The following is a 19,048-nucleotide window of genomic DNA, read 5'->3' as shown; positions in this document are numbered from 1 at the left end:
GTTAGTTTTAAATCATTTAAGTTTTGTTACAATTATAAAATATTCACTATTGACATTATTCCTTGTGTGAACTGGAAAAAAAGTCAAAAACCACAAAGATGAAGTGAATATTAGTGGGCTTGAGCTGGGCCAGGAAGAAAAAATCAGGGAATAAGGGACTTGGGAAAAAAATTAACATGACCGATCAAGTTTAGAGACCACTTTTGGGAAAGAATGCACTAAATTGGAAAAAAGTGACAGGGGGTCTATACCCCCACTGGCCTTCAAGTCCGTCCGCCAATGACTTTATCATATGAAGTGCTTTAGTTTTATCATTCAACATATTTGTTATGTTTTTCATTGTTTATTTTTATTTTGTATTATGGTATTTGTAATACTTATTTTCTCATGTTAATAAATAATCGAAAATTTTTTGAGCCAAAAGTAAATGAAAATTTGTTGGGTTTAAACAATTTAATTTTTAAATAGACATACTTTATTATGATTTGGGTTATATAAAAAACTTTTATATAAAAATAAGATTAAACATATCTCAAATGAGAATAGAACAACAACCTTTCAGTTGAGAGTCGTACTCCTTTGCCAATAAGCCAAGCTGAGTTTAAATATTAAATATACATATTGTTTTTCATAAAAATACATATAATTTTTTTTAAAAAAAATTTCGGGCCTAGAAAGGTGTCGATCGGGCTGGGGGGCATCGACCACCCAACCCTCCCTAGGACGAAAAATATTTTGGGCCAAAGATGAAATTTTTTTTTGTGCCTCAAGTAAAATGAATATTTTTTTGGGTTTAAACCGTTTAATATTTAAATAGGCATACTTGATTATGATTTGGGTTATATAAAAAACTTTGGTTTAAAATAGGATTAAAAATATTTCAAATGAGAATAGAACTCACAATCATTTGGTTAGGACTTAAGAGTCATGCTCCTTTGCCAATAACTCAAACTAGTTTTTATGTAATTGCGTTTAAACATTAAATATACATATTGTTTTTCATAAAAATACATATAAATTTTTTTAAAAAAATCGGGCCTAACGAGGTGTCGATTGAGCGGAGGCGTTGACCACCCAGCCCACCCTAAGAGCCGGCCCTGATAATAATCCAAAAATAATGATACTCATCTATCACAAGAAAACAATTAAAGCAATGACTTGGGAATTAGAACTTCTTAATTATTTTGGTGAACTAATTAATTATTTTGTAACGAATTGTAAAGTTTCAACAGTACTACATTTGAATCATTTATGTACATAAAGGATAGTCATATATTACTTATTCAAGTACTCTTGTTGATTTGGATCACATCATGCCGAAAAGAAGTTTCACTTGGACAAATCACTTGAACAATGACCATGAATTGCAAACGTACATTGCAGGCACTTTAAGATTTCCTCGCCTTTCCAATACCTGTTATCGCATTTGATGCAACGATCGCTTTCAGTCGGTTTCGAAACTGAAAGGGGGTGTTGGTGATCTATAGTCTTAAAAATGCCCCCATACTTTATCCTCTTATGAATAGAACTATTTATCTTCTGTATTAGATTTTGAGGTATTAACAATGGAGCACAAGTTGTATGGATGGACTGAACACAATCACGGCAATGATAGAAAGAAATATGTGGATTAAGTTCCTCTTCGCAAACTTCGCAAAAGTAATCACCCTCATGGTTTTCAATGGGGCGATAACTTAGGGTCATGGGGTGTTTGTCATACTTGTGCCGGATTGTTATAGGTAATAACAAAGCACACCCCAAATGTAGACGAAAGTTACAAGTTCCACAACTATATGAAAGATCACTGTGGATGATACCAGACAAACACATACGACAATATCTCTTAGGACTTGTCGATAAGTAATAACCTCTTTGATGTAGTACATGACGGGGATGAGATGGATGTATGATTGTATTAATGCACTGAAGAAACACTAACCAGACCCCAGACAGATTACTGGTAACCTGGGGGTTGGAGAGATGTTTCCCACGAGGGGTTAGACCCTTGGAAGATGGTTCTTCTGATAACCTGCAAAACAGACACCGTGAGCTCGTCACTGAGAAGGGGGGGGGGGGTTCCTCCTTGTGACCACCCTCCGGCGTGAGAATCAGACTAGATTGCTCTTTAAATATAAAAGTATATTAAGAGATTGCTAGAGCAGATATCAGGTATAATATGATGATAATGTAGTAAGATATGATCATACCATTTGTGGTATTTATAGCCGAAGGTAGGTTTCCAAGGGGTTTAGCCGGCCCAACACGCTACCAACTGTAACCTATGCACGTGCCCTGCCTGTGAGTGGTGGATAGGTAGCGGCTGACACAGAGCAGGCGTGTCGTGCACTCTTCCTCTTCTGCCAACTACAGGCTAGGCACGTGGTATGGCAGGAGTTGGTGGGTAGGCGGCGGCTATTGGTCACAGTGCTGTGGCGTGCTGTCTGCCATGCTGCTGTCAGTGAGCTGTCGCATTCTTGGTCAGATCTTTTGTCTGTACCTCGTCAGGTATCACACAAAAGATCCTCCATCATACGGACTGGCTCATTTAGGCGGGAGTTTTCCCCCTCCCGCCTTTGCTCATTCCTTCAGGTGACACTGGGGAGAGTTAAGTGCCTAGTGCGTGTAGCCATGCTGCGCGGGTGGCCTTCCCTCATGGCTTGTATCCGAGGCTGCGGGAACAGGCGGAGTCCTTCACCATGGGAGGCATTTCCTGCGGGACCAGCTTGCATACTGCGCGTAAGGACGTCACTTCTCTGAGCATGGTTGGTCCTGCGGATCCAGTTGGTCTCTGCGCAGACGTCCCTGTTTAAGGTGAGTCTTGCGGGTCCAACTGGGCTCTGCTGGGACCTACCTCTTCAAGTCCCCCCAGTCCAATGTTCTTCTCATGCGTGTTTAATAAAGTGAGGTGAACTTTTGGACTTAAAAAGGGTTTTGAAAAGGGTTTTGTAAGGTTTTCCATGGGAAGTCCTTGTCACTTGCAGAAATGCCCGAGTTTCCTGCTTGGTCTTTGGGTATGATGCGGGTAGGTCTGTAACCTCCTCGCAGGTCAGGAGCATTGAGTCCCAGTTGTGTGGATTCTCCATGAGGTTTTGGTAGTTTTGAACATAGTGATCAATTATGTTAAAACCACCAATTCCATCCTGGAGCTTCAAACAACGTAGTTCTCGACGTTCCCGCTATGCGGGGATGTTATTTCCTTTTCCGCAAGCATTGCCCAGAAGATCCTTCTTGGTTTCAATTCCCAGCGGAGCGCTAGGTATGTGAAGGGTTTTGCCTTAACACTGTACCTGCGCTCGTCTTACGGTTACTTTACTTCCAAGGTATTCCTGGCGTCAATTCCCTGCGGGTGCTAGGTATGTGAAGGGTTTTGCCTTTACACTGTACCCGCACCTGTCTTATAGTTACTTGGTTGCCGAGGTACTTGGCTTCAATTCCCTGCGGGTGCTAGGTATGTGAAGGGTTTTGCCTTAACACTGTACCCGCATCCGTCTTATGGTTACTTGTTCGCCAAGGTTTTCTTGGCTTCAATTCCCTGCGGGTGCTAGGTATGTGAAGGGTTTTGCCTTAACACTGTACCCGCATCCGTCTTATGGTTACTTGTTCGCCAAGGTTTTCTTGGCTTCAATTCCCTGCGGGTGCTAGGTATGTGAAGGGTTTTGCCTTAACACTGTACCCGCATCCGTCTTATGGTTACTTGTTCGCCAAGGAAAGGGGGTATTTTCCCGCTTCTTTTTTTTTTTTTTTTTAAATTTTGAATTTTGAAATTCGAAAGGTTGGTGGAAAGATAGGAACAGTCCAAACCTCTGAAACGTCGCGCGACGGTTTCTTCTGACTGTGTCAGGACGTGCAGGAAGTTATGGTGACGTGACATTATATGGTCATTCCAGACGCTTTTTCAGGCGCGTGGGCGCGATTTTTCGGGCGCGTGGCCGCGAAATTACTGGCACACGTCCTGTCAACAGCTGTTGCCAGTCTGCTTTTTGCCACGTGTCATAGTTTCATTGCACATTTGATTTCTCTCTCCTCCGCATTAAATTCACCGCATTAATTGCGATTACTATATAAAGGGGGGGAGGGTTATTTGCAATCCACACTTTCCACTTTCATCTCTTCTTCTCAAGTAATTTCCGGCGAATTTTTCTGTTCAGTAAAGCATTACCCTGAAATCTCTTTTTCGTCTTTCTTCCACCATGTCTTCTCATGATGCTGATGACCAGAGGACTGCTGGCGAATGCCAGTGCTCTCTTCCTGTCGATCTGTACCAGTATATCGTCAGGAAGTTCATGCTCGAGTCTCTCGAGCCTGAGTTTCCTGAACCCCACCATACTGTGTACGATGCCCCTAGTGGCAAGATCGGGGTTTATGCTGCATTCTTTGTCTACGGAAACCTTAGGTTTCCGTTGACAAAGTTTGTGTACCGTGTACTAGAGAGGCACGGTGTGCACCTGACAGAGGTGCACCCCATGGCCATTGCCAAGGTCCGGCACTTTGAGTGGGTGTGCCGGATACTGGGCCTTGAGCCCCTCGTTGACCGCCTGATGACCTTCTATACATGGAGGTGCATCCAAGGGTGGTACACTCTTACAACCCGTATCAAGGGTTTAAAGATTTGTACCACCGAGCGGAGTCTTCGCTCATGGAGAAGAGAGTTCTTCTTCATATCCGCTCGCGCCATCCCCATCGCCATGAAGTTCAAGAATGGCCAGGCGCTTCCGAACCTTCCCGCCCTCAACTACGAGGAGGCGGAATGGTTCTCGAAGATTTCCCGGGTCCAGTCCCCGGTTTTCCGTTTTCCGGAGTCGGCGATGGTGATGTTGGGGATGAGCCGGGTGTGGAAGGCGGCGAATGCGGATAAGGTTCCGATCGTCCTTGAATATGGTTCGAACTCTGTCCCTTATGGTACGTCTTGTTTCATTTTGCTGACTTCGGTTTTTACTAACTTTCTTGTTAATTTCAGAGGGGAACGATCTTCAGTCGCTCCTGAACCCGCGGGAGGAAGATGGTCCCGCGCGGATGGGTACTCGTGCTCTGGACGAGAACGAGTTGCCCATCTTAGAGCAGACCGCGGGTCGGTTCGTGGAGGTTTACCCGCCAGGCCAAGAGATCCTGAGCCACCGACGGCCAGGTAAGCCTATCTTCTACCCTGAACCTCTCAATGCTGTGCCTGCTGCTGGAGTTGACATTTCTTCTTCTGAGGAATCCGCAGAAGGTCCTCCACTGGTGCGGAAGAAAAAGGCTGCCGTCGGGAAAGGCAAGGAGAGGGTGGCCTCTACGGCCGACCCGGTAGTCCTATCTGACTCGGAGTCAGATAATGCAGAGGTGGCGGGGAAGCCCGGTGGTGAGGAGACCACCGTTCCGGAGGCTGTAGCTGTTACCTCCGGGGAGGCAGTGACGACGACGGTTGCCGGTGTCAAGAGGCCGGCACCATCGGGTTCGCCCCCGCTCGTCCGTGCGTTCAAGCTCAAGAAACCCCGTGAGTACCCCCATAATTCTTGTCTAGATTTGTTGTTTCAAATAAATTTTTCTAACACTTTTGCTTGTGCAGGTGTGGATGTTGACGCATTCCAGGGTGGAGTTGGAGCAAGTATTCCCCCGCCAATGACGGTAGGCTCGGTCAGCCTTCCCGAGGCGTCGACCCAGGCGTCTACGCCTGCTTCCGCTGGTTCCAGCCTTCCTGAGGCTGTTCCAGCTGAGAAGGTGTCTCCGCCGGCCGTGAGTGCAATTTTTACAGCATCTTTCACGGAGCCGGCGGTTACTGTTGCTGAGGAGGTGGCGCCAACCATTGCTGCCACAGCGGCTGCCACTATACCTGCGCCACCGGCACCGACGGCCGGACCATCAGGTATGCGCCAGGCTTCCCGCCGATCTATGCCACCTTCCCGTCTGCCTGACCTGTTGGATGGATTTCCTTTAGGTTCAGGTGATGGGTTTGGCGGCTATCGGCCTGTTATTGACCCTACAGGTACGTAGGGTTCTTTTTCCCTTACATATTTTTATCATCTTTTCCTAACTGCTTTTGTTTCTTTTGCAGTGTCGGATTCCAATGAAGTGTATGTTCCAAGATGGAACATACGCCGAGGAACAACCCTTCGCACCCCTGTGGAGTGCGTGGATTGGGCTCGCCACGCTGCTCCTCATGGTGCGTTGGGGGAAGCCATGGCTAGCTACCAGGAGGGTAGGCTAACCAATGAGCTTCGGGTTCTCCAGGCCCGGACGCAGCCCCGCGTCGAGCTGCTTTGTCGTGAAAACGACAAGTTAAAAGCAGCTCGCGCCAAAGATGTATCTGAAGCGCGGGCTCTTCGGGAGGAGAACCGGCAGTTGGCCGCTGCCGCAGCCGAGAAGGAGAAGGCATTCAAGGCCCTCGAGGTTGAAGTCCAGGCGCGACTCGAGGCCCGCTCCAAGGCTGCCCAAGCTGTGAATGAACAGCTTCGGCTGGCCAAGGAGACTGCGCGAAACTCAACTGAGAGGGCTGCCAAGGCTGAAGCTGTTGCTGAGCCGCTTCGCGAAGAGAATGAGCAGCTTAAATGCAAATTAAAGGCTCTTCAGCATGCTCATGACGCCTTGGCAATGGAAGATGCCAAGAAGCTGCAGGAGATCCTTGACCAGAGGGGGGTGCTTGACCGCACTGAAAGGAAACTCAAAAGCGTCGAAGAGGCTGCCGCCAAGGAAGTTCAACTTGCCAACCTTGATAAGAGCGGAGCCGAACGTGCTTACAAAGAGAGTCAAGCTACCCTCCAATGGCTGCTTCGAGAAGCGTTGCCTCAGGTATCTTTAACTTTTTCTTTACGCTTTCTGCTCGTAATTAGAAAATGTTCTAACTTGTATTCTCTTGTAGGTTGTGCGTCGGGTCCTTTCGGAGACCTCTTATGACGATGCGATGAGCACAGCCCTCAACGCTTCTCATGAGGATGGGGAGAAGACTGGCTTCCTGCTTGGTCTAGGGTTTGCTGAGAGAGGCTTTCCGCCCTCCAACTTCCCTTTATTCAATGTTAATACTGAAGCTGCTTATGACCAAGCTGTGAACCAGTACGCTGCCTTCCCGCATCCAGTGGTGGAGAAGGTGAACGAAGCTGCTGCTGCTGATGATGGGCTAAACATCCTTAAGGCTTTCCTTGGGCAGCCGCGCTCTGACGGTGCTGGTCCAAGCGGAGGTGGCCCTGAAGCCTGATCCTGAAGATCCCTTCCCACTGCTAGGATAGACTTAGCTTTGTATAGATTTCTTTTAGGCGGGTAGTTACCCGGCCACTGTTGTAATATATCATTGAAATATACGATTGTTATTCCTTTCATTGGATTCTTTGCTTTATAAACTTATGACTTGCATACTTAGTTTAAAATAGCAATTTTCCAAGTGTTTAGAATAAGAACCTTCGAACGTGGTTGATAGTGGGTTAAAGTTTCGCTTCCTCCTTCGTGATTGTGCGGGTAGAACCGTCACTTGCACTTGGTAGGATGGCTAAACTTTTAACTTTTATCTAACCTGCGTGTAGGTTTTTCTTACTTTTTGAGGATAAGTTAACCTTTGAACGTGGTTGATAATAGGTGTGAAGTTTTGCTTCCTCTTTCGTGATAGCGCGGGTAGAACCGTCACTTGCACTTGGTAGGATGGCAAAACTTTTACCCATACCTGACCTGCGTGTAGGTTTCTCTTACCTTTTGAGGATAAGTTAACCTTTGAACGTGGTTGATAATAGGTGTGAAGTTTTGCTTCCCCTTTCGTGATTGTGCGGGTAAAACCGTCACTTGCACTTAGTAGGATGGCAAAACTTTACCCTTATCTGACCTGCGTGTAGGTTTCTCTTACCTTTTGAGGATAAGTTAACCTTTGAACGTAGTTGATAATAGGTGTGAAGTTTTGCTTCCCCTTTCGTGATTGTGCGGGTAGAACCGTCACTTGCACTTAGTAGGATGGCAAGACTTTACCCTTATCTGACCTGCGTGTAGGTTTTTCTCATCTTTTTAAGAATTTTGTTTTGAACCGTTCGACGCGCGGTTGTTGGTGCAGTTCCCTCGAATGATTCATGCGGGACAGACCGGCACTTTCATTTAATGGGATGAACTCCTTCAACTGACCTGCGTGAAGGTTTGCCACGTTATTGGGTTCGTGCGGGTAAGACCGCCTTCCCACGCAACGACTTCACGTAATGTGAATGTCGTCCAGTGTTGGATAGTTTTAACCGTTCGACGCGCGGTTGTTGACAGGTTATTATTCAGTTTCCTTAATGATTCATGCGGATAGACCGGCACTTTCATTTTTGGGTGCTGAACTTTTTCCCCTTCAACTGACCTGCGTGAAGGTTTGTCACGTTATTGGGTTCGTGCGGGTAGGACCGCCTTCCCATGCAATGACTTCACGTAATTATGCGGTGAAAACCGGCATATTAGTGTCCAGAAAAGTATAAATGTAAAATCATCAGCTTCGATGTTCTAGAGAGAATCATTTCCATTAGAAGTGGCTCTTGGCCTTTTCTTTACAAATTGGAATTGATTTACATGCAAACTGTGTAAATGAGCTCCCTTCCATGTTGTTGGGATGGGAGCGCCATCGAGCCGACACGCACCTGTTTCGGGATCTCGTTCTTTACGCAGCATGTAGTCTCTATTGAAGCTGATTTTTTATTCGTGTTTACCCCAGCCGTGGTTCCACACGCACCTGCCTGCCTGCTTAGCTTTTATTTCGCCACGAGGTGCGCGAGCGTCCCATCTCTGACGAATGTTTCGACCATGTCTTTTACGTCTATGCATTCTTCAGTGTTGTGGCCTTTTGTTCTGTGATAGTCACAGTACTTGCTCCGATCAGCATCGTGACGATGTCGGATTTCTGGAGGCTTTGGCCATGGGAGCTCTTCAGTAGCAAATATGTCAGTGACGCTTTTGGTAAGTGGCGTCCATCTGGGGTTCCGGTGCGGCTTTACATTATCCCTTTCACCCAATCGGTGCTGTAAGCCGGATGAGGTGTCAAAGTTTACCCTTGACTGCCAAATGCCTTGCTTCCGTTTTTTGTTCAATCGGGCGGTGAGGACGTTGTCCTCTCTCGTCCTCTGGGTGTAAAGGTTTGTGCTCTGCGGAAGGTCTCTACCCAGTTGCTTCTCCGTTTCCGCATAGCGTTTGGCTGCTGTCATGATGCCATCCCATGTGGATGGCATTCCATCTTTACCCGTTAGGGTCCGGATAAGCTCTGGGTTCTGCGCGCCCTGGATGAAGGCTGCGCGAACAAGATCCTCGCTGATATTGCCCAAACTTAACTTCTTTGAGTTGAAGCGAGTGATGAAGTTTAGCAGAGATTCATCTTCTTCCCGTGTGCATTTGAGGATTGTCCATTGCTCCTCGGTATACTTTCGCTGCTGGCTGAAGTGTTGGCTAAACTTCTGCTGGAAGTCTGCCCAGTCGTAAATGTGGTTAACCGGTAAACGATCAAACCAAGCCCTAGCGGCCCCCACCAGCGTCATTTGGAACATGTAACACCACGTGGGTTCCGTCCAATTGCTAACGGTTGCCCCCGCTATGAACCTGTTCAAATGGTCGTCTGGATCAGATAGGCCGTCATATGTGCCTATGTTAGGCATTTGTTTAGCACTCTTCGGGGCAATTGCTTCAGCAATGTCCCGTGCAAATTTGGACGTTCCTGCATTTGTAACGTTTGGTCTGAACGTTTTAGAGAAGTCTCGTGGACTTCCATCTATGCTTTTTGGTTTGAAGGCTTGTCCAAAATGCCTTTTCGGTTGGGTTTCCGTTTCTTTACGCTTCCCTTTTGCCTTATGACGAGGGTTCGCGTCGGAGTCGGATTCCTCCGAGTCATCCTCCCAGTATTCGAATTCGTCGGCCTGTTGCACGGAACGCAAGCGTTCGTTCAACTCAGCCTGGAATTCCTTTTGTCGTGCCTCCGCCCATGCCTTGACTTCGTCGAGAGTCTGGCGGGGGAGTCTTCGTTTTTCAAACTGGGTATCGGTGGATCCCAGTAGGCGGTCATTTACTGCACTTGCCCCTGCTTTAGTAAGTGGGGTAGTGTTCGTAAAATTTACTTCACTTGCTCCGGCTTCGGTAGCCGGAGTAGTGTTTGTAAAAACTGTGTTGCCGGTATTCCCCCCAATAGCTGGGGTTGTGGTTACCGGAATTTCTCTAACCATCTTTTGAAAAAACTGGAGAAAATTGTAGTTCTAGCTTTATGCACGGATGGCGCCAATGAAGAAACACTAACCAGACCCCAGACAGATTACTGGTAACCTGGGGGTTGGAGAGATGTTTCCCACGAGGGGTTAGACCCTTGGAAGATGGTTCTTCTGATAACCTGCAAAACAGACACCGTGAGCTCGTCACTGAGAAGGGGGGGGGGGGTTCCTCCTTGTGACCACCCTCCGGCGTGAGAATCAGACTAGATTGCTCTTTAAATATAAAAGTATATTAAGAGATTGCTAGAGCAGATATCAGGTATAATATGATGATAATGTAGTAAGATATGATCATACCATTTGTGGTATTTATAGCCGAAGGTAGGTTTCCAAGGGGTTTAGCCGGCCCAACACGCTACCAACTGTAACCTATGCACGTGCCCTGCCTGTGAGTGGTGGATAGGTAGCGGCTGACACAGAGCAGGCGTGTCGTGCACTCTTCCTCTTCTGCCAACTACAGGCTAGGCACGTGGTATGGCAGGAGTTGGTGGGTAGGCGGCGGCTATTGGTCACAGTGCTGTGGCGTGCTGTCTGCCATGCTGCTGTCAGTGAGCTGTCGCATTCTTGGTCAGATCTTTTGTCTGTACCTCGTCAGGTATCACACAAAAGATCCTCCATCATACGGACTGGCTCATTTAGGCGGGAGTTTTCCCCCTCCCGCCTTTGCTCATTCCTTCAGGTGACACTGGGGAGAGTTAAGTGCCTAGTGCGTGTAGCCATGCTGCGCGGGTGGCCTTCCCTCATGGCTTGTATCCGAGGCTGCGGGAACAGGCGGAGTCCTTCACCATGGGAGGCATTTCCTGCGGGACCAGCTTGCATACTGCGCGTAAGGACGTCACTTCTCTGAGCATGGTTGGTCCTGCGGATCCAGTTGGTCTCTGCGCAGACGTCCCTGTTTAAGGTGAGTCTTGCGGGTCCAACTGGGCTCTGCTGGGACCTACCTCTTCATGCACAATTAACATCCATGTAGCCATGATAATCGTTAGAGTAAGCAAATCCATTGCATGCCTTTCCGCAATTAAAACAATCGAACAATCCAGGAAAATTACCATATATTCTTCTTGTTGAGACAATAAGAGTATAACGTCTTCCTCTCTGGTCTTTAAATTTAGCAGGCAACCGGGTGCACCAATCATGAAGAACAAAGTTGCATCCAGACATGCACTTGTAAAACGGCATGTCCATGAATATTGGTCTTACACATCCGTCACATAAATCTTCAACCATATTCATCGATGTTGTAATATCATTGCATCGTGTATCCACAAGAACGAGTGGATGCTCATGACGATCATGAGTTATGATCGTCTTGTTTGTTTCTGGGAGAAAGAAATCTTTTATTTTGTTGTAAGTTCGGTCAGGGAGCGGGAGATGGACAACATCAGGGTGCTCAAGGGAATACTTGAACATCTTATCCATACCTAACGAACCATACAAGATGTGGTCATTAAATAACTAACAGTAAATGGAAAGCATAGTTAATTGCAAAAATAAACTTAACAAATTAAGCTTCATAGTTTTTTCCATTTCAACAATTTAGGTAGCGTTTGGTACGCATGAATGAGAGGCGAAATAGAATGGACAATTACAATGGAATGAAAATAAATGTGTTTGGTTGGTCAATGGAATGGAATCACTCATTACCATGTCCATTCCATTCCCTCTAAAACACCCCAAATTCATTCCATCCACCACCCTTGTTTTTTTTCCATTTCATCCATCTTTCACACTATGTCATCTCCACCACCCAACCACCATTAGTACCCATTGCCCCCTCACCACCACCACCCACTCACCACTGCCTCCGCCGCCCGTTACCACCTACCACCACCACCGCCTTCGCCGGCGGCCATCACCACCACCCGCCTCCACTGCCCGCCGCCACAACCACCCACCTCTGCTGTCACCACCCACCACCGCCACCATCACCCATCGCTCCCCGCCACCACCCCCACCGCCGCTTACCACCGCCACCACCAACAATCGCTCCTGTCCATCGCCACCTGCCGCTTACCATCGCCACTACCAACACCGCCTGCCACCACCAACAATCGCTCCTATCCATCGCCACCGTCGCCCACCACCGCCACCACCCACTACCACCATTACTGCTCGCCGCCCACCACCGCCCCCACCAGCCATCTCTCCCGGCCATCACCACCACCACCTACCACCGCCACCACCACCCAATATCCCCATCATCTGCCACCACCAATAATAGCTCCCGCCCATCGCCATCGCCGCCCACCACCCACCACCAAAATTTTTGCTCGCCTTCCACCATCGCCACTCACTACCATTTTTATCTTATTCCGGCTTTTTCTAGCTTAACAAAAAAATAATAAATAAATAATTCATGTCATTCTCACATGGTAACCAAACATGTCAACGGAATGGTAATGAGTCATTCCATTACCTTGTTCATTCCATTCCCAAGCTCATTCCATTCCATCGCCCATTCCATTACCCCATACCAAACAGACCCTTAGCTTTACACCTAAAGGTGAACAAACGAGTACTGGTTCGGTACCGATACCGGTGTTTCTCAAATTTGGTGTTTCTCAAATTTTGTCTTCAATACCGGTACCAATAAAAGAAATACATTAAGTATATATTTATATAACTAAATGTAATGATTTGATATGCATTTGTTCTTTAAAATATATAAAGGTTGAATACGAACCAACATTTTAAAAACTGATTTTTAACTCATATCGAATTGGACTAAAAAAATGGTACATTCTGTTGTATCGGGAGGTTCAACCGGGATGAATAGTTAACCATATAATTTCATATAAATGTAACTTTAACTCAAAAAATAATTAAACGTACATAATTTCATAATAAAAAATAATCCAAAAGTTAATCTCTAATAAAAAATAATATAAAAGCACTCGATTTTCAAAAAATAAACCAAAAGTTTTACTCATTTCAATGTTAATCGCTAGGTTAAAAGTAATTTTGAAATAATATGGGCCACAAATATAAAAACTCTCTTGGATTAAAAATCAGTATGACAATATACAAACAAGTGTTTTAGAAAAACCACCGGTTCAATATCCTAGTAAACTTGCTAAAAATAATAGGCTCATAAAATCTGCATGTTGTGTAAAATCCTGTATAACCAGTCAATTCAAAATTATTTCAAAAGTAATTTTGAAATAATATGGGCCACAAATATAAAAACTCTCTTGGATTAAAAATCAGTATGACAATATACAAACAAGTGTTTTAGAAAAACCACCGGTTCAATATCCTAGTAAACTTGCTAAAAATAACAGGCTCATAAAATCTGCATGTTGTGTAAAATCCGGTATAACCAGTCAATTCATACCAGATTTTAAAACATTGATACTAACCATAAATATTGAAGAAAAAGATTAAAATAGTGTGAACCAATAAATGAGATGATTTCAATTATTAAATCATCTAAAATTTAAAAACTAATGCATCACTTCGTTGTTTCCTTCCTTTAGGCTCTAATATCCAAACATATCATCTTTAACTTAATTACAAAAAACAGTCCTAATGATGAATATGCTCTCTTCACGGTCGGTCCTGAGAATTCTCATAACGTTTTATGCCCAGGTGAAGTAATACAAATGCAAGCCCCCACAAATATTTTTTTTGTAATGGGTTTAAATATATAAATTTTTTTTTGTCTTTTTTGGATTTAATTTAATAGTTTAAACAAAAATTGGCTTTTGTGGGACAATCTATTTAAAAGATAAAAACAAATAAGACACATAAAAATTCCCGAGAATCCTCATAACGTTTTGTGCCCAGGAGAAGTAATAAACATGTAGGCCCCAACAATGGGTTTAAATATATAGATTTTCGTGTCTTTTTTGGATTTAGTTTAAACAAAAATGGGCTTTTGTGGGATAATATTTTAAAAAGAGTAAAAAGATATAAGACATTAAAATCATAAAGTATTGCTTCTAAGACTTGAACTTGTGACATTTGCATTTTCTAGTACTAGTAATGATAATGATTTAACTAATTGCACTATAGAAACTTTGATGTACACCATATTATGTATATACTACATATACTAGTTTGATCCTTTCGTGTTACGAGAGTTTATTTAAAGTTTTGTTTTTAATCGTTTTGCTATTTTTTTGATGATTTATTTTATTTTTTTAACATAGTTTTGTTTAATTTAATACATATATATTATTTGTTATTATATTTTTTAACGTTTGGATTTTATCAGTTGAGATGTTAGGTTTTTTAGATTTTTAACGAACAAACATAAGCGAACACGCGCATGTTGATTTTCTAAATGTACAAACATGGACACAAATATTTGTCTAATGAAAAAAAAAGGCGTTGATTTAGTTGACGACGGTGGGTAGTATCAGAAGTTAACCGACGATGGAGATGACAGACCAGCAACGAAGAACATGTAAAGCAAATAAATTAAATTATGGTTTGATAATGAAAATGTTTATAAATAAATGAGATTTTGTAACCCATTTGAGGGCTATTAGAGTTTGGTAAGACACATAACTCGTGAAATTATTCTTTGATAATTAAGGGGTTATTTCACAAATAAATGAGATGTTATAACCCGTTTAAGGGTTATCCGGGTTTGGTGAGACCCATGACTCGTGAAAATTATTGTTTGCTTATGAAATAGTTTTATAAATAAATGAGATGTTATAACCCATTTAAAGACTATCCGGGTTTGGTGAGAGCCATACCCACGAATTTGGGTCAAATGCACGAGAAGCCTCCATTTATAAATCAAATAATCTGGTGGCTCTAGAAAATGGAGGAAAAAACCTGAGAGCGACACCTAGAATTTTATGGTAGACAATTAGATAAATAGTTAGATTATCTAAAACATATGTAATTTATAAAAAAAAACACTTTGGGCCCCTTGAAAGGCCAGCCCGGAGCCGTATCCCACTATTCCCCCTCATTGGGTTGGGCCTGATGCTCTCATGTGAAATGCATATGTTCTAGACTTCTAGTTTTTTTTAGATAAATCAATGCCCATAAGTGAAAAGAATAAAACACGCAAACTTTCTAAAACATAAAAAATGTTAATAAATACACTTTTTATTTATCATTATTAGTAATAAAACTTAAAGAGCACTCTTAATATAAAACGACAAACTGAATAAAAAATATAAAAGTTAATTATAAAAAAATTAATTTAAGAATTGTTGGATTAGAATGGTAAGTGGTAACTAATTGATTGAATATTGAGGCGGATTAATAAAATAAAAACAAAGGGACAAGTAATCAAAAAGATTCAAAGGTGGGGTAAAAGGTAATAAATACTTAATTAACTTGTTTATGTTTGGGATTGAGTTTGAAACAACTTATTGACTTGTTGGCTTTACAAAAAGTCATTTTGAAAATTCAAGTTTTGAGGCTTTAAAAAATTGTTTTTTAACCATATCAAAAAGCTAAAATAAAAATGATTTTTGTGATTGTCAAATGCCTTTTAGTTTATTGGCTTTTTCAAAAACCCAATAAGTCAATAAGCTCTTTTCTAACTCAATTACAAAATTGCCTAAAACGGTTTGGAATATGTATACTCTGTCCGAATCTCTATCAATAATTTCCATCTCCAAAATTATGAGATTAAGGAATAGTAAATCAGATTCATATATTCACATCTCTAAATTTAATGACGAATTTCGATTTATATCTTAAGTAGTTCTGTTAAGCATTCAAGAAATTTGAAAGAATAAGAAGTACAAAGATATAGATGAAGAATGAGATGCAAGAAATTTTAAAAAATAACAAGTTTTAGTTAAATATAGGGTTATAGAGAAGAAATGAGATATGAATGCCTTTAGGAGTAGATTAGTACCACCAATAACGAAACACAAATTATTTACAAATTACAAATAGCTGAAAGGAAGCGAGTATTATGCAATGAACTCGTAACAAAATAAGTATTAGATTTACCTGAGTTAGAGGGCTCGCATTTTAAACTTGCACAATGTAAATGAACATAATATCTGCATTTGTCGCATTTATAAGCCCATAGATTCTCATAATCAGAAAATGAATCGTCGCATACCATACATAAAGGATGAAATCTTGCTTCTTGATCTACTTTTGGAAAGGAGTAAGTAAGGATAAGGGGATGAATATGAAAGAACCAACCACATGTACCATCATGAATTGACAACCTTTTCGGCTTGAAAACACAATCCTCATGAATGAAACAAAGCACAAAGATAGAAGACCCCTTTATTATCCTTCCCACAAGCATCACATTCAATCAATATCTCCTTGTGTTTATACATGGGAGTTAATGGGTGCTTGTGACTAGGATGATAAACATTATTATATTGTGCCCTATCCATACTACAATCTAAACATATGTTAAAACTACATTGAGAACACTGATAACATAGTTGATTATATCTAGGAACACTTTTACATATATGGCATTGCCATTGTGACTCGTCTAGAAACAAGGTAAGTGTATGTGCAATATGAGATGCATGTTCCAACCTTGTTGGAAGCTCTGCATATAATTTATGTAGCAAGTAGTCACATTGGTCACATTTATAGTAATACCTATGAAAATAAGTTATTTTTTTATGACAATGATTACATGGACTTTGAAATGCTTGTTTGATAATCATGTCTTCCTCATCATCATATGCTTGCTCCTCATGTGGATACTTTGGATTCAAATCTATAAGACATAATGAATGTTCATGTTGTAACACCCCCATTACGATGATTATATATCTTGTACTTTTGAATATGATATTAGACTTAAACAATGAAGAGAACAAGAGGAAATGTTTTTAAAGTGATTGAGAGAATGTAAAAGTAAATAGAAAAAACAATGACAAGCTTAAAATAGGAATAAAGGAGGATATATAATAGAAAATTTAGATGCTCTAGATCCCGAAGAGTACAATGTTAGAAATCTTGGTTGAGGCATTAGAAAAGGAAAAGCGATTACGGTATTTTATATATGTATTTTTCTTGTGACGAAAGCAAAGTCTTTTTTTTTTCATGGGTGTCACTGCTTTTTGATACTAGAATATCTATTCAAAATTTTGGTTTGATAGAGTTGGTCTAGTATATATTAAATAACCAAAACTTGTCAATAGAATTCGAAGTTTATAAAATCGTATATAACTAAATAAATTTATTTGATTTAAAAATGATTGATTTTAAACAAAGTCATAAATAAATCAAATATGAGATTAGATTATATAGTATTTAACACAAAATAAATGGATGTTAAAGAAAATTTAATTAACTATTACACATTACACAATAATCAATATATCACTTTTGGTTTTATTATTTGTAGTGTTAACTAGTTTGCGAGGGTTAGGTGCTGTTTGTTTTTCAGAGGTAAAATGTCAGAAGACTGCGAAACCACATCTGCCAACATCTGTAGCAGAAGAGGTGGACCAAAACTCTGCAGTCTGCAACAAGAAGACTGTTTGTTTTTTAATAACTGCAGACTACCAAAACTATTCTAAATCTAATCTAATCTAATCTCAGAAGACATATAACAAGTTAATGTTTGATATATTAGCTAGCATTCACAGTTCAAGTAACTTCAAAGCAATTATCTTTTCCACAAACTAACGCCTAACATAGCAACAATTATCAAGTAAAATCATGAAAATGTTTATAGCATAAAAATAACAATCAAAACACGTATTCATTACCACGAGACAAACAAACACACACTCTGGTTCAATAAACCCTAACAATCACCAAAATCAATCAAAACATGTATTAACCACTACGAGATAGCATAATCTGGTTCAATAAACCCTAAAATCACCAAACTCAATAATAATAGAACCTACACACCAAACATCAATAGTAACAAAAGGTATGAAATTAAACCTGATGTGGGGGAATAGAGGACGGCAGGGTTGCAGCGGTGGGGCGACACTGGAGCAGTAGAGCGGCAGCGGCAGGTTGCGGCGGTGGGGCGGCGGCGCTGGAGCAGTGGAGAGATGGGGTTGCAGCGGTGGGAGAGTTGGGCGGCAGTGGAGCGACGGGTAGATGGTGGGTGAGTTGGGTGGCAGTGGAGAGGATGAGTGGATTAGGGTTTGGGAGTGTCTGATGGAATAAGAAAGATGGAAAGAAATTGGTTAGAAGAGGTGAGAAGTAACAATACCAACACTTCTGGGAGAAGAGGGCGCGCAGACGTTTTTTAATGAAACGTCTTCGGAAAAACAAACACACTGCAGAGCCCAACGTCTGCGCGCCCTCTTCTCAGTGCAGACAAAAGAGGTGGAGAAGTGCTTTTGAAGAAAAACAAACAGCACCTTAGTGTTCAAATTTGTTACGGGTCTCTCTTGATTAAAGCAAATACATGTTAAACCTGTGTATGTCTATACGGCTCATTACCTCCACCTAGATTTCCTTGTTATGGTCTGTCATCATCATGCTTATAAAAGTTTGCGACGTGAATCCGAGACAGACCTTAACTAACAATTGTGGGTTCATTTTTAAGAATTCTTTATGAATAAGGAACAATTTATAAATATTCGACAATTTTAGTTGACGTGATTCTTATCATTGCTTGATACGTGCCTTTTTGGAAGTATGTTACTTGATACCTAATTTAGTCATCTTCTTTAATTTATTCTTTTCTTACCAAATTGTCTTCTTTCCTTTATTCTTTTCTTAAGGAATTCCGTGCAGGAAAATTGTGTGACGAGCGAACCAGAACATTACCCGTATATTCACTTTTTACAACAAAAAACAACAAATTTACGTAAAACAATTACATTTTAATTATAAAATATTATGTCAGTTTACCTTTTAATTTTAAATATTGTCATATATAAGATATCTTTTTTACACAGATATTTTTTAAAAATAAATGTGTTAATAAACGGGTCATGCATTATTGGGAGTTC

The 19,048-nt window shown here is 41.9% G+C and overlaps 1 protein-coding gene across 1 annotated transcript in view; it reads right to left on the bottom strand.

Moving 5' to 3' along the window:
* Window positions 1-6,586: 6,586 nt before the first annotated feature.
* Window positions 6,587-19,048, bottom strand: part of LOC143539022 (mechanosensitive ion channel protein 10-like) — a 250,122-nt gene continuing 237,660 nt past the window's right edge. The window contains exon 6 of the mRNA XM_077032459.1: window positions 6,587-6,597. The gene's annotated coding sequence lies outside the window, so the exon portion shown is untranslated. The remainder of the gene's footprint in view (window positions 6,598-19,048) is intronic.

The sequence above is a fragment of the Bidens hawaiensis genome, unplaced genomic scaffold (assembly GCF_021521415.1).
Source record: "Bidens hawaiensis isolate Kalapana, Puna unplaced genomic scaffold, B.hawaiensis_p1.1 tig00000780_1, whole genome shotgun sequence".
Classification (NCBI taxonomy): domain Eukaryota; kingdom Viridiplantae; phylum Streptophyta; class Magnoliopsida; order Asterales; family Asteraceae; genus Bidens; species Bidens hawaiensis.
This window is presented reverse-complemented; position numbering and strand designations above follow the sequence as displayed.